Source organism: Octopus sinensis, linkage group LG9 (assembly GCF_006345805.1).
Source record: "Octopus sinensis linkage group LG9, ASM634580v1, whole genome shotgun sequence".
Classification (NCBI taxonomy): Eukaryota; Metazoa; Mollusca; class Cephalopoda; order Octopoda; family Octopodidae; genus Octopus; species Octopus sinensis.
The window spans coordinates 63,025,359-63,045,030 of NC_043005.1; the positions used below are offsets into that span (position 1 = coordinate 63,025,359).

General features: G+C 35.5%; 1 protein-coding gene across 11 annotated transcripts in view; it reads right to left on the minus strand.

Moving 5' to 3' along the window:
* Positions 1-19,323, minus strand: part of LOC115215814 (MAGUK p55 subfamily member 7) — a 930,620-nt gene extending 911,297 nt beyond the window's left edge. For 2 of the 11 annotated variants that reach the window (XM_036506002.1, XM_036505998.1), the window contains exon 1: positions 19,147-19,322. The gene's annotated coding sequence lies outside the window, so the exon portion shown is untranslated. Of the gene's footprint in view, positions 1-267; positions 608-18,649; positions 18,782-19,146 lie in introns of those variants that run through there. The other 9 variants (XM_036506007.1, XM_036506005.1, XM_036506004.1 and 6 more) reach the window with 7 other exon arrangements.
* Positions 19,324-19,672: the final 349 nt, after the last annotated feature.

Consider the following 19,672-nt stretch of genomic DNA (forward strand, 5'->3'; position numbering starts at 1 on the left):
TATTTACTGTTAAAAAATTATTTATCAACCTACCTTATTTTTTGTCATTATGTTCTGTGTATTATGACTTATTATAATTTTCCTAACATCAACATTATAGAGCAACAATTAATTGGATTAATTATTGACGCTATTTCTTTCCACTTTAGATTGTTTACTTATAAAGAGAGATAATATAAAACTTAATTAAAAGGTATTCTTAAATGTGTTTTAAAGCCCTCATCATATTAAGCATAAGCTTTTAAATAAAAAAATATATATGCATACCTGCGAATACTTCCTGTACACTTGAGGAACATGCTAATAATTAACATAAAGTGTAGCCTCTCTTGAATTCATGACTGCTGTACCATGTCATATTTCAAAGTTTATGCATTTGTAATCCAAGAGCAGGAGACAGCTATGAACTACTTAATCAATAAAAGAGAGTGTAAAGCCCTTAAAGCTCCAAGAGGCAATCCAAAATGTTGATTTGATTAAGTTATATTTCTGTGGAAGATATTATATGTGATTTGCAGTTGCCCAAAAATCTCATCAAAATACAACGTCCCATTGCAGCAGGTTGTTGCAAAACCAATAAGCAATGCCATCCATAGGAAAGACTGCCCTAAGATAAATATAAAGAGTAACGCTGCTATTGAATATATGCATATATATTAACACAAGGATTATTATTAATAGAACATTCCTATCAAAATTTCTGCGAACATTACAAATCAGAAATAATCGTTGAAACAGAAAAGACAGATCTCATGTAATCAGATATTTCAGGTACCTTCCAGATGTGAACATCTCTTCCAAAATTAGTTAAAAGGAAAAATTTATGAAGAAATCATTTAAAAACTATAACTTTCCTACTAAGATTATCGATTCACATTTATACCAATAATTATTGCTGCACTAGGCTACATTAGTAAACATAATAATCTTGAAAAGCTAAGGTTGTTAGGTAAAAGATGGAGCACTTCACAAATTCTATTTGTAAGCAAAACGGTAAAGATATGCAAAACTTTTCACCTAATAACACTTATTGTTTTGGGTATCCAAAATCCAGCTTGGCATTTTATTTCATTGTTATCAAGTTGTGGCATTGTCCTAAATCATTTATAATATTCATTGATCTGTTTGCTGAGCCACTAGATTATAAGACATAAACACTGAGCACCATTTTACAAAAACTCTCTACATGAACATAGACAGGGAAATAGACACATGCAAACACACATGCACACACACACACGAACATCCACATATGCACACACACACACGCACACACACACACACATTCGTAAATAGTAAAGGATTACCCAAAAGCGATTACTGGTTTGCTCTCAGTTAGCTATTCAAAATAGCTTATTCAACAGTTAACAAATAAATTCAAAAAAGTTCTTATAAGATAAGAAATTAGAGGTATATTCTGTTGGATAATTCTGAATACAATACATTTCCTTAACCATATAGGTTTCCTGGAGTATATAATATAAACAATATTAATAATATTGTTGACATATATATATATATATGTATGTGTGTGTGTGTGTGTGTGTATGTGACTGTGTCTGTGTGTGTTTGTATATATATATATATATATATATACACATACATACATACATGCATATATCTATTAGTTAGATATAGATATATATATCAGAGAGAGAGAGAGAGAGAGAAAGAGAGAGAGAGAGAGATAGAGAGAGAAGACAGGCATCCATACAGCTTTCAACAACCATTTTCACTCACAGAACATTAGGCAGCCTGAGACTATAGCAGAGAAACTCGTGTGAGATGCCCCCCAATAGGACCAAACCTGAAACCACATGGTTTTGAAACAAAATTATTAACTGCATGTTCATGTTATCATCCACATTTGTGTATGTGTGTGTGTGTGTGTGTGTGTGTGTGCATATAACTTATGGAAGAACAAGAACAGTAAACAGTAACAATAAAATTCCCCATTTACTTTACATTAGTTGTAACATCAACATTTGATTAGCTTATCACTTTTAGTACACTAAAGCTAATGTACAGAAAAATATAAGCAATCAACACACATCATTTAACATATACCTCGAGGTCTAATGTTATGATAATCTGTATTGCAAAATTCTTTTATGTAAAATCCAGAATTCAAAGCAAAGAGTGATGCTCTGTGTCAGCAACAATTGTCCATAGAAGAATTCTTAGAGAGGTTTGATAAGTTTACTTGATGTGAGGAGGGGAAGATTTCATGTTTTGGTATTCTGCCCTTTGTCTGAGAATGTAAGTGAGAAAGAGAGAAGTTTTGCCACTTAAGCTGCAAGTAAATGATAAAAAAGTTGAAGTGGTGGTGGGAGAGGTGACATGTAGAAAGAGGTGCAACAACAGAAAGACAAGTGGTGTGTGAAGGTCAGATGCCTGAGATACAAGGTGAATGAAGAAGGAGGAGGCTCAGAACAATGTGAGATAAATTGAGCCAATGCCTTCAGCAAACTGAAGAAGAAAGATAGCATTCAAGTAAAGAAAGTTGGAGGATGGTAAGTAAAGGAAGTGAGGAACAAGAAAGTAACTCACTTAGAAATGCTATAAAGGCATCTACAGAATATTCTATTGACTGTAGAAAAATACAAATGCATCTATAGAGTAATCTTAATTAATTTGGTCATTTAAGACAAAAGACTTGTCAAATAAAAATTCCAAACTTCATAGTACCAATATCAATGTTCTCTATAATGAAATAAATCCACATTTCAAGCAACATTTTATGTCAAGAAGATTGATGCTATATTGGCTACTAATGCTATAGTTAGATGGGTGTTAAGTATGAGAGAGTAAAATACGTTACTTGGGGTTTACCTTCTACTGTATATCTTTTTCATTCATCTTGTTTCAGTCATCTGAGCACGGCCATGCTGGGGCACCACCTCGAAGGGTGTTTAGTTGAACAAATGGACAACAGGGCTTATGTTTTGAAGACTGGTACTTATTATATTCGTCTCTCTTGCTGAACCACTATGTTACAGGGACATAAACACACCAACACAAGTTGTCAAACAGAAATGGGGGACAAACACAGACACAAACACATACACACACACACTCTCTCTCTCTCTCTCTCTCACACACACACACACACATACACACATGACAGGCTTCTTTCAGTTTCCACCTACCAATTCCACTCACAAGGCTTTGGTCAGCCTAAGGTTATAGTAGAAGAGAATTGCCCAAGGTGCCACACAGTGGGACTGAACCCAGAAGCATGTGGTTGGGAAGGAAGCTCCTTACCAAACAGCCATGCTGCTATTTCTGAAACTAAGCTAAGTCTATGGACTGGTTTTGATCTCAGTAGATGTTGTTTTGCTTTATTCATAACAAAACCATCACACCATGCCAGTGCTCAAGAAGAGAGTACTCAAAGTGTATTGCATGTTTCAAGCTGAAGATTTCAATACTATACATACTCACTTTCTCACTTTTACTTCAACTTAATACTTTTGGCTGCATATTAATCATGAGCAACTTCTTGATGCTCAATGCATTAAATATGCTAACACCATCTAGCCTATTATGTTTATGCTGCAAGTGGATGACATTTGTTAGTTCAAGAAAATAGAATGGTTATTTCTAAATTTCATTTCTCTGGGCCAACAAATGCAGTGTTGTATATTTATTTAGAGATATGCTCCCCCATATATCATTGAATATAGCGAGACTTGCATTCACTGAAATATGTGTGGCTGAAATATGTATAACCTTGTCGCCATTGCTTACTGTAAAAATAAATATGATATTAATCATTGATTGGCATTGTTTATTCTAAACCACATATATATTTATAGTTAATATATCTAATGCACTGAGGCATTAAAAAAGTTATCACTAACTTTGTATAAATATAAAAACGGATAAAGATCCTTCCCAAGTCATATAAGCTCATAGTTCTGGTTTCCTGGTTTCCATGTTGTATATACATTTTCTCTTGGATGGGATACCATCACAGGATTACTTGGTTTTGCCAGCTGAGTGGACTGGAGCAACATGAAGTGAAGTGTTTTGCTCAAGAACATAATGCATTGCCCAGTCCAGGAATCAAAACCACAATCTTATGATCATGAGTCCAACATCCTAACCACACTTTATATATATATATATATATATATATATATATCTAAAACCCCAAAATGGTACATCTGGTGAGAGATAAATATCATATATATATATATAGGGTGGCTTTTAAGCTAGTATATATATTAAAAATTTGTGAAACATAGAGGTTTACACCAAGTAAACCCAACAGTGAGACCTCCCATTTAAGATACCTTGGCAGACAAAGCAATTAAGATATGAAGGTAAAAATGGCAACTGATTCATCTGGGATAGTGAACAAAAGGTTGAAAATATCTTGCCAAGTAGATCAAAAACTGGTCATGCCTGAAGGTGTTATATGCAATGAGTGGCATAACAGTATCAAACTGCTATAAGACATAGAGAGATGTTACAAAGAAGAAACTAGAGATATTAGGTTGATGAACCAGTTTATGAAAAATCACTCGAAGAATTATTGTGCAACTTATTAAGAACAAAATTTAACTTAAATGAACAGTAGTTTAAATTTGTTTGGTAAGCGGTCCTACATATACGTTGTTTCTAGTAAGACAGTTGCAGAAGTACTTAGCAAAGATGAAGTTGCTGCTTCTAGCATTCATTCACTGATCTGAAGATGCCTTTGTCAGGGTTTCAGGTTATGTATGTTGGTACTAGCTAAGAAGTCCAAGTGTAGAGAAACAGAATGAAATGGTCATATAAATCATATAGAGAGGTGTAGTTAGTAAGGAGGTAAGAATAAGTAGTGAATATAGCAATGAATTTATTGTGCAAGTCAGGGCCCACTTGGATTTAATCCACAGTCCATTCTGTATATCATAGTCCTCCAGGTCTGAACAAGGAGTTTAAGAATGGGTACTCATGAAAACTCTTCTATCCTAAAGACCTAGTTTTTATACCCAAATATGCAGTAGATTCAATGAAGAAATTCCAGACTTGGAAGCAAAACTTAGAATCAAGATGTCTGGAAGCTAATATAGCAAAAATTAACATTTTAATTTTAGTCAGTAGAAAAAGAAAGCAAGTTCTTATTGACAACAGAGAAATGGCCATGCTCAATGTGCAGAAATGGAACAAGAAGATACTCTGCTCAGTGCAATGGTGTTAGCTACTGACACACAAGAGGTTCAGTGGGAGTATAAGCAAACTGATGGAGAAGGTAGACTTCATATATGACAATTCACAAGTACAATAAACACTTAGTGCATATGTGAAGTACCTGAAATTCTCCCAAATGCCAGGTGGTTCCTTATAGCTTATGTTGCCTAATTAACGATAGAAGTGCATAGCAAATTGAGGTGGATAAAATTTAGGAAGCTATTACCTGCATTGGTAATAAAGGGCTTCTCTCTTTTAATGAAAGAAAGGTTTTATGATGTCTGTATATGCACTGCTATCATCATCATCATCGTCGTCGTCGTCATCATCATCATCGTCGTCATCGTCGTCATCGTCGTCATTGTCGTCATTGTCGTCATCGTCATCATCATCGTCATCATCATCATCATCATTTAACATCTGCCTTCCTTGCTGGCATGGGTGAGATGGTTTGCCAGGAGCCCGCCAGGCAGAAGCCTGCACCAAACTTCTTTGAGAGAGTATGATCTACTGGATGTGTAATATTAATATGTATAGATGACTGAGCACAAATGAACAGAGAGAAAGATTGATATAAGAAGAATCAGGTGCAGTCTGAAGGAGAAAAGTTTGCAGTGGTACTGGCATATTATGCATGTGAAGATGGCAGGGTCCTATTAATGGAATCTGAAGAAAAGGGAAACCTAGAAAGACATGGGGCAAAGTAGTGAAGACAATGTCAGGATGTGGAGGCGCAATGGCCTAGTGGTTAGGGCAGCGGACTTACGGTCGGAGGATCGCGGTTTCGATTCCCAGACCGGGCGTTGTGTGTGTTTATTGAGCGAAAACACCTAAAAGCTCCACGAGGCTCCGGCAGGAGGTGGTGATCCCTGCTGTACTCTTTCACCACTCTAAAGGCGGTGCTCCAGCATGGCCGCAGTCAAATGACTGAAACAAGTACAAAAAAAAAAAAAAAAAATGCTTGGCCTCACAAAAGAAAAAAAATGCAATGAATCATGATGATTGTTGAGATGCAATACTGGAGAAGACCCACTACCCATGCAGTCACAGTCATGGTGAACTATTATGTGATGCCTCCTGTATCTTTGATATCCTCCTCTCTACCACACATCTTTCTATCATTTACTGTCTTCCTATATATCTGCTCTCTTGTATTCATTATGTCATGCTATGGCACTTCTGTAACTAACAATGGCATGGGATCTGTAATACTCTATAATCTCCTTGATACACACTTCTTTTCAGTGCATCAGGTTACCTGAGTAACAAGGGATGGCACTAGGATTGTCCAACTTAATCAGTCCTTTCCAACCAGCATCCCTTACACTCTGCCTCTCTCATCAAGACATCAATGTGTGAAGAAATGTACTTGATCTATATGTAAATAATACACCCTACCATCACCTTCTTGAGATACCAGTCAACCATTATTCTGTTATTGTCATGCCACCACTGTTTCCTGTCTGTTGCACCCAGTCATTACTGTCTCTCTTCCATTACTCCCTCTGTTTTGCTTTTCAAACTCCCACTCCCTTCATGCATTCACCTTAGTTTTATATTTTGTTCCCCTTCCTGTCTACTCTTTTGGGCACATTACCTTGGACAAAAAGGGATGCCATAGTGTAGTAAGGATTCTCAACCTTGTAGGGCATCTTTCCATCTACTTTACGGTGTAAAATAGATGGTAAATGAATGGAGGCGTCATAGGGCCAAGTGCATTCTTTAGTCTAGATGAAGGCATGACAATGTCTCTAATGTTGGTGCCAGAATAATCTACATCCAGTACACTCTGTAAAATAGTTGGTGTTAGGAAAAGCTTCCAACCACTGAAACAATGCCAAAATTAGAACACATTAAATGTGGTCTGCTGGCCAATCAGAAGAGTAAGGACTCTGAATAAAAACTTACTCAGAATGTGATCACATGTCAGTATAAAAACAGATGTACATTGTATTATGATAATATTTTATTTATTTTGATATTATATTTTCTTGATGATGATGATGATCATCATCATCATCGTCATAGATAGCTAATCTGCTTATTGACACATTATTCCAAATAGAGTATAATTCAGGTCATGTGAAATGAAACTTCATAAAAATAAATGTAAAAGTAACACATGCCTCTATTATTATCTGTTTGGACCAATGAAGATTATAGTGATAGTATAGTGACTATAATAATGCAGTAGCATGAAATTGAAATATATAATTTACATACTGATAGATATATATGCAGACATATAAGTAAATCTTGTCTGTGTAAATGTATATCAAGATGTGCATACATGTATGCATACATGCATACACAGACACACGTGTGTATATGTGTGTGTGCATGTGCATGCATAAGTATGTATTAGAAAATAATATTTCAAAAGAGAATTTAATGATAAACCTGTGTGAAATTACAAATATGCTGATTAATAGCTTATCTTGTATGATGATCTTAGGGGTATTTTGCCAAATTCACCCTATGTTAAATTGGTGAGTAAATTGGACACAACTTGTATGTTGTATTCATCATGTAATTATCACTTGGTAGTCCCATATCCATTTGTATACATGTATCAATTGTCAGAAAGTGTCCTGGTAGAGTAATAATTAGCAATGATTGCCTCATACAGGCATGTACAGCTTCATTCCAGCTTAGATGTTCATCATTAATTATATATCTAAATGCCAAGTCGCTGGCTGTGACGATAAGATACTGTACAATATACAAAACAGTATTTAGAATTTGTTTCACCACATGATTCCAAGTTCAGTCCCACTGCGAGGCACCTTGGGCGAGTTTCTTCTACTATAGCCTCGGGCTGACCACCAAAGATTTGCGAGTGTATTTGGTAGAGGGAAACATTGTATATGTTTGTGCGTGTGTGTGTCTGTGTGTGTGTGTGTGAGTGTGTGTCTTTGTGTCTGTGTTTGTCCCCCCACGTCATCACCTGATAACCGGTGTTGGTATGTTTATGTCCCCATAACATAGCAGTTCAGCAAAAGTGACTGATAGAATAAATACCAGGCTTAGAAAAATAAGTCCTGGGGTTGTTTTATTCAATTAAAATCCTTCAAGGTGGTGCTCCAGCGATGCTGTAGTCAAATGACTGAAACAAGTAAAAAGAATAAAAGAATAAAAGAAAATATTCTGAGTTCAAATCCTACCAAAATTGACTTAGCCCTTCATTGCCTTGAATGTGATAAATACCAGTAATATTCACGAGTTAATTTAATTGATTGCCCACCCCTTATGTATTTCTTGTACATGTGATAAATGGGAAATATTATTTGCACATTTGGATTACAAATCCAAAACAACTAACTTTATTTTGACAAAAAAATATATTATTTTTAATAAAGCATATGCTCATATACTGAGACACACTGACATACATATTGAGCATGTAATTGTATTAATAAGTACATACACACATAAGACAGTGAGCTGGCAGAATCATTGACACACCAGGTGAAATACTTACTCTCTTTTACTTCTTTCAGTCATTTGACTGCGGCCATGCTGGAGCACCGCCTTTAATCGAGCAACTCAACCCTGGGACTTATTCTTTGTAAGCCCAGTACTTATTCTATCGGTCTCTTTTGCCGAACCACTAAGTGAAGGGGACATAAACACACCAGCATCGGTTGTCAAGCGATGTTGGATGGGACAAACACAGACACACAAACATACATGCACACACACACACACACACACACACACACACACACACACATATATATATATATATACATATATATGACGGGCTTCTTTCAGTTTCTGTCTCCCAAATCCACTCACAAGGCTTTGATTGGCCCGAGGCTACAGTAGAAGACACTTGCCCAAGGTGTCATGCAGTGGGACTGAACCCGGAACCATGTGGCTGGTAAACAAGCTACTTACCACAGAGCCACTTAGCAACATTTTGTCCATCTTTAAGTTCTAAATTCAAATTCTGCTGGGTTGATTTGCTTTTCCTCCTTTCGGAGTTGATAAAATTAGTACCAGTTGAGCACTGGGGTTGATGCAGTGAACTTAACCCCAGACCCCAAATTGCTGGTTTTATGTCACAATTTGAAATCAAATATGTACACATATATGTAGAGATGTGTTTATGTTATGTGTAGTGATGTTTATGTTAGTCAATTTTTATATACATGATTGTTTACAAACATTACATACATAGTTGCAGGCATGACTGTGTGGTAAGAAGCTTGCTTCTCAACTACAGGGTCCTGGGTTTAGGCTATAATAAAAATACCTAGGGCAAGTATTTTCTATTATAGCCTGAAGCCAACCAAAGCCTTGTGAGTGGATTTGTTCGATTGAAATTGAAAGAAGCCTGTCCTATATATATGAGTGCGTGTGTGTGTGTGTGGGGGGGGTATGTGCACGTGTGTGTGTCTTTCTGTCTGTGTTTGTCCCTCCACCCCCACTTGAGAACCAGTGTTGGTGTATTTGCATCCCTATAATTTTGTAGTTCGGTAAAAGTGATCCCTAGAATAAGTAATAGGCTTCAAAAATAAGTACTGGAGTTGATTCATTAGACTAATAATTCAAGGCAGTACTCCAGCATGGTCACAGTCTAATGACTGAAGCAATTGAGAGATGACAGAGACTATCTAGGCTGATGTATAAAGTGACCTGAAAACTGCTATACAAACAGCATACTGAGCATTATACTCATATGGTGCATACTTGAAAATATATAAATGATAGTATAATATATATATATATATATATATATATATATATATATATATATGTATATCATTGTGACTGATCAGGCTATCAGATGTTGCTACACATTGCTGGTCACAATGCGCTTCGCATTGTTTTAGCCTTAAAATGATGCCACCCCACTGGCTAAGCGAGCAGGCCAACAGAAGAAAGAATGAGAGAAAGTTGTGGCGAAAGAGTACAGCAGGGTTCGCCACCACCCCCTGCCGGAGCCTCGTAGAGATTTTGATGTTTTTGCTCAATAAACACTCACAACACCCGGTCTGGGAATCGAAACTGCGATCTTATGACTGCAAGTTCGCTGCACTAACCACTGTGCCATTGCGCCTCCAAATATATATATTTATATACACATACATACATGCACACACACACACACACACATATATGTATATATTTATATATATATGTATATATTTGGGGAGTGAGAGCAAATTTTTTAATTATGTAAAAATACAAAAGAGGATTTTACAAGTGTCTTTGAAAGATATATAAAATTCCTTTCAGAATATTTGAAGTTCACCGCACTCATATTTGATTCTTATTTCCATCATATTAATCATTTAGCATTTGAACAGGTCATATCCAGCCCAAATATTCTACCTGTTTTATGTTGAAACCAGCTGGATCTGGCCTCTCATATCTATCCTCCAGTGCCATTCTAAAAATATATATAGGCACAGGAGTGGGTTTGTGGTAAGTAGCTTGCTTACCAACCACATGGTTCCGGGTTCAGTCCCACAGCTTGGTACCTTGGGCAAGTGCCTTCTACTATAGCCTTAGGCCAACCAAAGCCTTGTGAGTGGATTTGGTAGATGGAAACTGAAAGAAGCCCGTCGTATATATGTATATGTATATATATATGTGTGTGTGTGTGTGTTTGTCCCCCCAACATCACTTGGGGCTGGTGTGTTTACGTCCCCGTAACTTAGCGGTTCGGCAAAAGAGACCGATAGAATAAGTCCTGGGGTCGATTTGCTCGACTAAAGGTGGTGCTCCAGCATGGCCGCAGTCAAATGACTGAAACAAGTAAAAGAGTAAAGAGTATTCACATCATTAAAATCATAATGTTACAAAATAATGCAAGATTAATTCAAAACAATGTGAATAAACAAGCATTAAGCTTGACAGAATTTTCTGAATCCTAAAAGGTTAAAGAGATGAAAATTAAACTGACTCCTGAACAGGACTCAAATCTATCTCAGATATCAGTGGTAGGTGCAGTTATCTATGATAACTGTATCTCAAGATGCAGTTAAAGTTTGCACAGCGAGCCAGTGAAACAACAGAATCCAGCCAGAGCTGTTTTAGCAATGGGTGCAGCCCAGTAAAGGTGACAGGACATGAATTGATAGCTTCTTGGCTAGCTGTTCATTGCTTTTTCAACTTTCAAAAGATACATACATAATGTTAAATGCACATTTTTAACAGAAATATGCATATGAGTGTCAGTATATATGTGCATGCCTTATAACAAATGAAGATTTAATTTTACTTTTGAGCTAAAGTCCAGGTTGATACATATGTCAAAACACTCTCATTCAAGAATATTAAAGCACCCACATTTTATTAAATATGCAATGTGCACATGTGTATCAATCTGAACACTTTATATTATTCTTTTATTCTTTTATTTGTTTTAGTCATTTGACTGTGGCCATGCTGGAGCACTGCCTTTAGTTGAGCAAATCGACCCCAGGACTTATTCTTTGTAAGCCTAGTACTTATTGTATTGGTCTCTCTTGCCGAACCGCTAAGTGACGGGGACGTAAACACACCAGCATCGGTTGTCAAGCGATGTTGGGGGGGACAAACACAGACACACAAACATATACATACACATATATACATATATATATATACATATACACAACGGGCTTCTTTCAGTTTCTGTCTACCAAATCCACTCACAAGGCCTTGGTCAGCCCGGGGCTATAGTAGAAGACACTTGCCCAAGGTGCCATGTAGTGGGACTGAACCTGGAACCATGTGGTTGGTAAGCAAGCTACTTATCACACAGTCACTCCTGAAAACAATGAAACATCTTTGCATATACAATGTAAAAATTTTACTTGTAAACATAAAGATAATGACAGTATAATAATCAGTTTATGATTGTTAATTTCATTAAAACTGTCATAGGTAGCATGTTAGGTTTAATTTGATTCATCAGCATTTCTTTGTAGAGTCATTAGTTGATGAGTGTTCCAAAAGAATCCTCTCAATCTTCATATTTATTAATGAAGTGCAATGAGATAGTAATTACCCATTATACTGGTAAAGGTGTTTAGGTACATTACCACTAATCTTCATTGTCCTAAAAAGTATCTGCTTCAATATATAATGTTATTACAGATAGCATAATGTACTGAAATTCCTTCCCACTGGTAGGAACTGGGGCTCACACAAAATAGCAAATAGCCTAAAACGTTTATGTTATATTTTCCATAAACATGAGTCAATTAGTTATGTTTTTGAAGAAGTACTTGCTAACATTCCTATCTTGGATGTTTCAAAAGTATGAACACTCATTAAAGATAATTCAAATCCACTCTGGGTGATAAAAATGTAGAACGCTTTTATATAAGGAAGGAAATGTTTTTATACAGTAAGCAATGCATGCATTTATTCTTTTAGAAATACACAGTATACATGTTGATATATCTAATCTACAAACAACAACAGTCTCCATATGAATGAAAATATATAGGAACTTCCTGGGGGTAAATTCTTATATCATCATCATCATCCAGTGTTTTGAATCCAGGTTTTGTCCCTGTTAACGGGGGTGGCTGGATCTCCCTCAATGCCATAGCATCCACACTCACACCATCTCACCATCTTGTCCAGTTTTGGGCGCCCTCCCTTCTCAAGCCAACCCTCTCAATCTCCTCCTCCATCTGTCCCCTCCATGTTTTCCTTGGTCTACCTCCCTATATATCTTGAAAAATTCAATGTCCTTTTACTTTCAACTAAGGTACATTATGTAAATTACTACTAGTGAGTTTTATGAGATCTTAGCATTTTTCTTTCTACATAGAGCAACAATGAATAAAACATGATATATTGTATACATCATTCAGTGAAGTAATTTGAAAAATGGTGAAGTAATTTCTCCAAACATACAATGACCATCTTAAATATTAGTCATTACATACATTTTCCTAACACGTGCTTCTGTTTGCAAGTCTATCCACATGTCAGCACATGCTGCACGATTGTGGAATACATAACATTTAAAGTGAACAATTTGTTAGCTTATGTTTGTTCTTTTTTTATATATATATATATATATATTACACTTTTACTCTTTTACTTGTTTCAGTCATTTGACTGCGGCCATGCTGGAGCACCGCCTTTTTAATCGAGCAACTCGACCCCAGGACTTATTCTTTGTAAGCACAGTTCTTATTCTATCGGTCTCTTTTGCCGAACTGCTTAGTGATGGGGACGTAAACACACCAGCATCAGTTGTCAAGCAATGCTAGGGGGACAAACACACACACACACACATATATATATACATATATACGACAGGCTTCTTTCAGTTTCCGTCTACCAAATCCACTCACAAGGCATTGGTCGGCCCGGGGCTATAGCAGAAGACGCTTGCCCAAGATGCCACGCACTGGGACTGAACCCGGAACCATGTGGTTGGTAAACAAGCTACTTACCACACAGCCACTCCCTATATATATATCATCATCATCACTTACATACATACATACATACATACATACATACATACATACATACATACATACATACATACATACATACATACATACATGCATACATACTGTTATATTTTGGGATGGTCAGTTTTTTTTGCTAAATAAACACATGCACTACATATTTATTCTTCAATCGTTTATTAATGTTCTTATTTTATCTTATGTTGATTGACTGGAAATCTTTTGTCATACATCTGTGACCTCTTTGGTGACCCTTTCTGTCCACGTGTATCCTTCTGCTCCACTTAGTCTATTCTAATATATACCTCATTAGCACATGCTGGACACATGTATAACAACAACCACCACTTTATCCTTGGTATGCAAAATGTATTACTGGGAATATAGCTGAACACATGCATACACAAAAGTCTTCTCTCTGACATATTATAAATAATATTTCAATGAATAGTGACAAAAGAGAAAAAAAGAACTACATATAGCACCACCTTTAGCTGAGTAAATCGACCCCAGGACTTATTCTTTGGAAGCAAAGTAGTTATTATATTGGTCTTCTCTTATGCCGAACCACTAAGTTACGGGGATGTAAACACACCACCATTGGTTGTCAAACGATGTTGGGGGGACAAACACAGACATACAAACATATACACACACATACATATACATATATACAGCGGGCTTCTTTTAGTTTCCATCTACCAAAATCCACTCACAAGGCTTTGGTCGGCCTGAGGCTATAGTACAAGACACTTGCCCAAGGTGCCACCCAGTGGGACTGAACCTGGAACCATGTGGTTGGTAAGCAAGCTACTTATCACACAGCCACTCCTGTGCCTATATATTAAAAAATAGTGAAATTTTTCTACTGTATTTGAGTTCTACTGTATTTAATGTAATTTGTTATTATCTTATTAGCTATGTATGAACCTGTATGTGTGTGTATGTATTAAACCAGTATCAAAGTTTTATACTACAATTATAAAAAGGACCTAAAAATCATTGGAAAAAAGTTCATTCATTTTGAAATGTAGCATCTTTTATAATTCAGAGTTGCTGTTTCTTTAAAAGAATTTTAAGAATTAGTATTATAAGATTTCTTCACTTTGTTTGGAAATAGGTAAATAAGAAAAATTAAATGTAGAATTCATGCAACTCGAAAATTCATAATCAAATAATGTTCTGGGTATTTATGAAGATAAATTAATGACTGGATATCAAATGCAAAAGAAGTATGCGATTATATGGCCAGTTTGGGCTCAAAATGGAGAGAACTGAATAAGAAGTAGAGAATTATGTGTTCAAAGTACACAGTAAAGTTTATACTAAGCTTAAATCCCTTATACGTATGCTTGTATAAGTAAATACTAGATATTTGAATGTATTGAAACAGTAAATGGTCCATTTCAATAATAGAATGCACTATATTTAATGCTAGTAGTTGACTTTTGCTACAATATATATATATATATATATATATATACATATGTATATGACCTGCTGTGCTTGAGGAGACATATTGAGTCAAGTACATCAACATCAAAACAAAAATCAAATGGAAATTGTAGTTGTGATACCCATACTGGTGGCACATAAAAAGCACCACCTGACCATGGCCGATGCCAGTGCCACCTTGACTCCTTCCATGCTGGTGGCACATAAAAAGTACCCACTACACTCATGGAGTGGTTGGCGTTAGGAAGGACATCCAGCTGTAGAAACACTACCAGGTCAGACTGGAGCCTGGTGCAACCTCCTGGCTTCCCAGACCCCCAGTTGAACCGTTTAGCCCATGCTAGCATGGAAAACGGACGTTAAACGATATTGATGATGATGATGATGATGATGATGATATATATATATATATATATATTATATATATATATATATATATATATATATATATATATATAAATATATATATACATATAGTTTTGTACAAACATTAAAATGTAGAAAACGAAATGATTAAGGACTGCCATTGTATGAATTATTTACCCACAAAAGACCAAAATGAATTTCTACTGGGATTGCTGTAAATGTGGCTGACAATGTAAGTGTAAATGCTGTAAAAGTAAAGGACAATGACAAAGATAACTGTGGAAATTACAGGATAACACAACACAACCAAAAAGGCACCTGCAATGTTTACAACCATGTCACAATACAAACATTAGCATCTGTAATCACGTTATCAGCATTCATTAAGTATTTTCCTATATAAAATGGCTATATTGAATGTCATGGTGCTTAGTAAAAAGTGGTCCAAAACTAGCAACATTAAAAAGCACAAAGAATCTCCTCACGGCATAAGTATTTATGAAAGAGAAAGAAGCAGAGTGAGAAAGAGAAAGGGAAAGAGAGAGAGAGAGAGAGATGGTGAGAGGGAGAGAGAGAGTGTGAGAGGGACATAATGTATATGAAATCTTGTATAAGAGTACTTACTCAAATACTAAACTATAGCTTTTAAACATCTGGGTAACTTCCTGAATTGTGGCCTTGTCTCTGCTTGGTTTCATTCATCCGTCTGTTCATTCATTGATGTCATTCATTCAGTCCTTCAGTCACTCATACATGCACAGGTATATGGTAGTTGTGAACTCATTATGGGTTAAATTTAGTGCTCCTTTCTTCTTTCCTAACCCTTGCTACCTTCGAAAATGGATGTTAAACGATGATGATGAATGCCTCCTTGTTGATGCTGATATGCATCAATATGACAAAAAATAGATTCCATCCCATAGACACTAATGGTATTTCAATGGACAATGGAACCACATGGGTAACTGGATAAGCATGACTGCTCACAACTCTGTGCTACACTTTTAAGGCATTCATGAACTAGGGATTCTTGCAGATATTTATGAGCTGTGACCACCACAACCAAAAATCTGCCATCACTTTGTGTCTCCAAGAATATCATATCTTAAGAAAAAGAAAAAAAAAATGGGGCAAAAAGTACCAACAAATCATATTTCATAATGACAGTCACTTAAGTGACCTGTATGACACTCTCTAACTGTTGGAACAGTTAGACTAGCAACATCAACAACAACAACAAAACAGAAATAAGAAAAATAATAAGATGACTAGCAACTACAAAAATACAAATTTTAAGTATCCTTCTTCTCTGACCACTTATATGTACATGTAAATACAAATATAGATGCACGTGTATATATATTTCTATTTACATGTGTATGTATATAAATGCATGGAAGAAGTATTCAGTTGGTAATTGATCCTTGACTTCAGCTGTTTGACAGTTTTGTTTCCCATTTCATAGGATGTCCTAAAAGTCACCTTCCTTATCAAGCAGTTGTGGTAAAGTTGTCGGTTTAATCACCAACAGCTTGACCATGCACAAGTTGTACCGGCTTACATAATTGTCAGTCACAAGTCTCCACCTATCAGCTCTCTACCTATCATAAATATAAACACACAGCACACAGATTCATATATATACTCAACAGTAAGATGTTTATTGTGCTGAGAGAACGTGCACCAAATTTTTATCCCCACTGCAGCTGCTCCTCTTGTACTCATCCACCATACCCCTCTCTCGTGTATATGTATATGTGCATCTTGTATATATATATATATATATATATATATATTGATTGGGTTATTTCTGTACTTTAGTTACAGCGTCTTTTACAAGCGTCTACATGAATGATAGAAAAGCATGTGCGCTACTAGTATTTACCTAGCAAAAAGGAAGACTTTCATTGATGCATGTAACAAGAGGCAATAACTTGTGTACAGAAAGCAAAACTGAAGCAGCATGTACTTTTCAGAAGGAAGTCCTTCCTGAATCATGAGTATCCATAAGGTTGGAGATTACCTCCAGTCTTCAGTAGCATTAAGCAAATGAGAAATAAAGATTCTCCTACATGGGATGCCAATCTATTTCAGGTTGCTTTTCCATTGAAGGAATAGAAGACTACAACTGAATGAATTACTATAAAATTGTATAGTGCAGCCACTGCCTACTACAGTGAATTGAACCACATGATGTACCTACTTTAGGCAGGGTGGACTCAGACTTGGAGAGCTAAGCATTTTGATCATGTGTACAATGAAATGCCAGTCATATAATATGAACTGTCAACCTCCCAGCTGGTTGACCACTACTTTAATTCAGCCATCCATGCTCTGGTTTACAAAAACGCTATGAGTTATTTCTTGATTCAGTTTCTATACTCTGGATTGTAACATGTAACAGAAAACTATTAAAAGAAAATCTTTCCTCAGGACATTTTAAGAATATTTATATCTATTTTCTGTATGTTTTAATAAATAGTGAATATAACATTTAGTTCAGATAAGTTACATAATATTTGAGAAATTATTAAATGAATCAATTATAATACAATTAATTGAATAATTTAAAAGCACAAAGAATTTTTTTCTGATATAACGAATAAGAGTAAGCAGAGAAAAAAATAACATTTAAAATACCATAAATGAAAATCTCTGATTCTGTACAGAAGAAATAATCTTACATTTCATTTTATTTAGATATTTTATTAATTGTATCCCCTTATCAAAAGAAGTGAAACACATGTTTTGACACATAGATAATTAATAAACATTGCATCTGGGTTCATTGAATAAAAGTAAGCTATCATACACATAATACTGGAATCCCTACAAAATCTTTTCTTAGATTACATAAAATATAATCTTTGCTAACGTTAAAATTATGAAATGCAGCAAAGATTACTTTTCTGCTGATGTATGTTGAATAAAAATATTGGTAGTTCTCATTTATGGCATTTAGGAACTTAATTAAGAGTACATTCTGATGGGATAGATTGAAATTATAGAAAACGCACCTAATATTATTTCAGACATAAGTCACTGGAGATATTTGAAGACAGTAAGAAAAGAAAATGCAGACAGCTATAAAGATTTATGGTAAATATCCAAGGAGAGAAAGGGAGTATGTAAGGAGAGCAGTCAAGGAAAGGAACTGCTAAGAAAATAACAACATAAATCATATTTCAAAAAATGGTAAAACAAATGACACTTACTATAATTTTTAGAGACTCTAACCAGATTTGAATGTATATGTAAGAGCCCAGATCCAAATCAAAAAGAATGTATTTGGTAGAGCGTATGTCATATCATAGCTCCAGTTAGAATTGTCAACTTAAAAGAGAGTTAGCTATAACATACCATGAACAAATGAATGAGAGGAATATACCATTATGAGATGAAATAAAGGGGAGGTTAGGCAACATAGTGAAGTTGAATGTAGGAGCTTCAACTATAAGTAGTAGAGATTATGCATTTACCATTTCTTCTTGGGAGTAGTAACTAAATAATTAGAAATCACTGCCCGCATGACGATAGATGTCAACCAGATTTTAGTCTTAATTTAGAAGTAATGGAATTGTAAATTTTCATAGAAATATAGAAGATGAAAAACAAATTGCAAAACAAAACAAAATGATTACGGTAAAAGCGGTAGGTTGGAGAATTTTAAAAACAAGTGGTTAATCACACAAAGCATGGAACTGAAACTCACCATAACATTATTCCATTCTTGCAGACACTACTGCTGTGGCTGCTGCTGCTGCGATCATAGACTGTTGCAATGCTGTTTCTATTGATCTACTTCTCACCATGATCATTCCACAGCTTCTACACTGCTGATGAGGTTCTATCTTTTTTAGCCTACCGGCTCTTGGAGCAGCAGCAGCAGTAGCAGTTGCAATAGTGGTAGCAGCAACAGTAGCAGTCATAAGAAGAGCAACAGCAGCAGAAGCAATACTAAGCATGATAACAGCAGTTCTAGCAGCAGTTACTGCAACAAAAGCATTGAAGTAAAAGCCAAGCAACTTGTCAAAATACAAAATAATAATAATAATAATATAATAATAATAATAATAATAATAATAATAATAATAATAATGATAAAAGAACAAAAACCATCAGAATTGCAGCTGAAAATAATGAGAATTTATAATATCAGTTAGAAGGCTGTGGTAATGATCTGTATTTTCTTTGCTATACTATTGATATCAATACAATTCTTCAGCTTCCATCCGAAC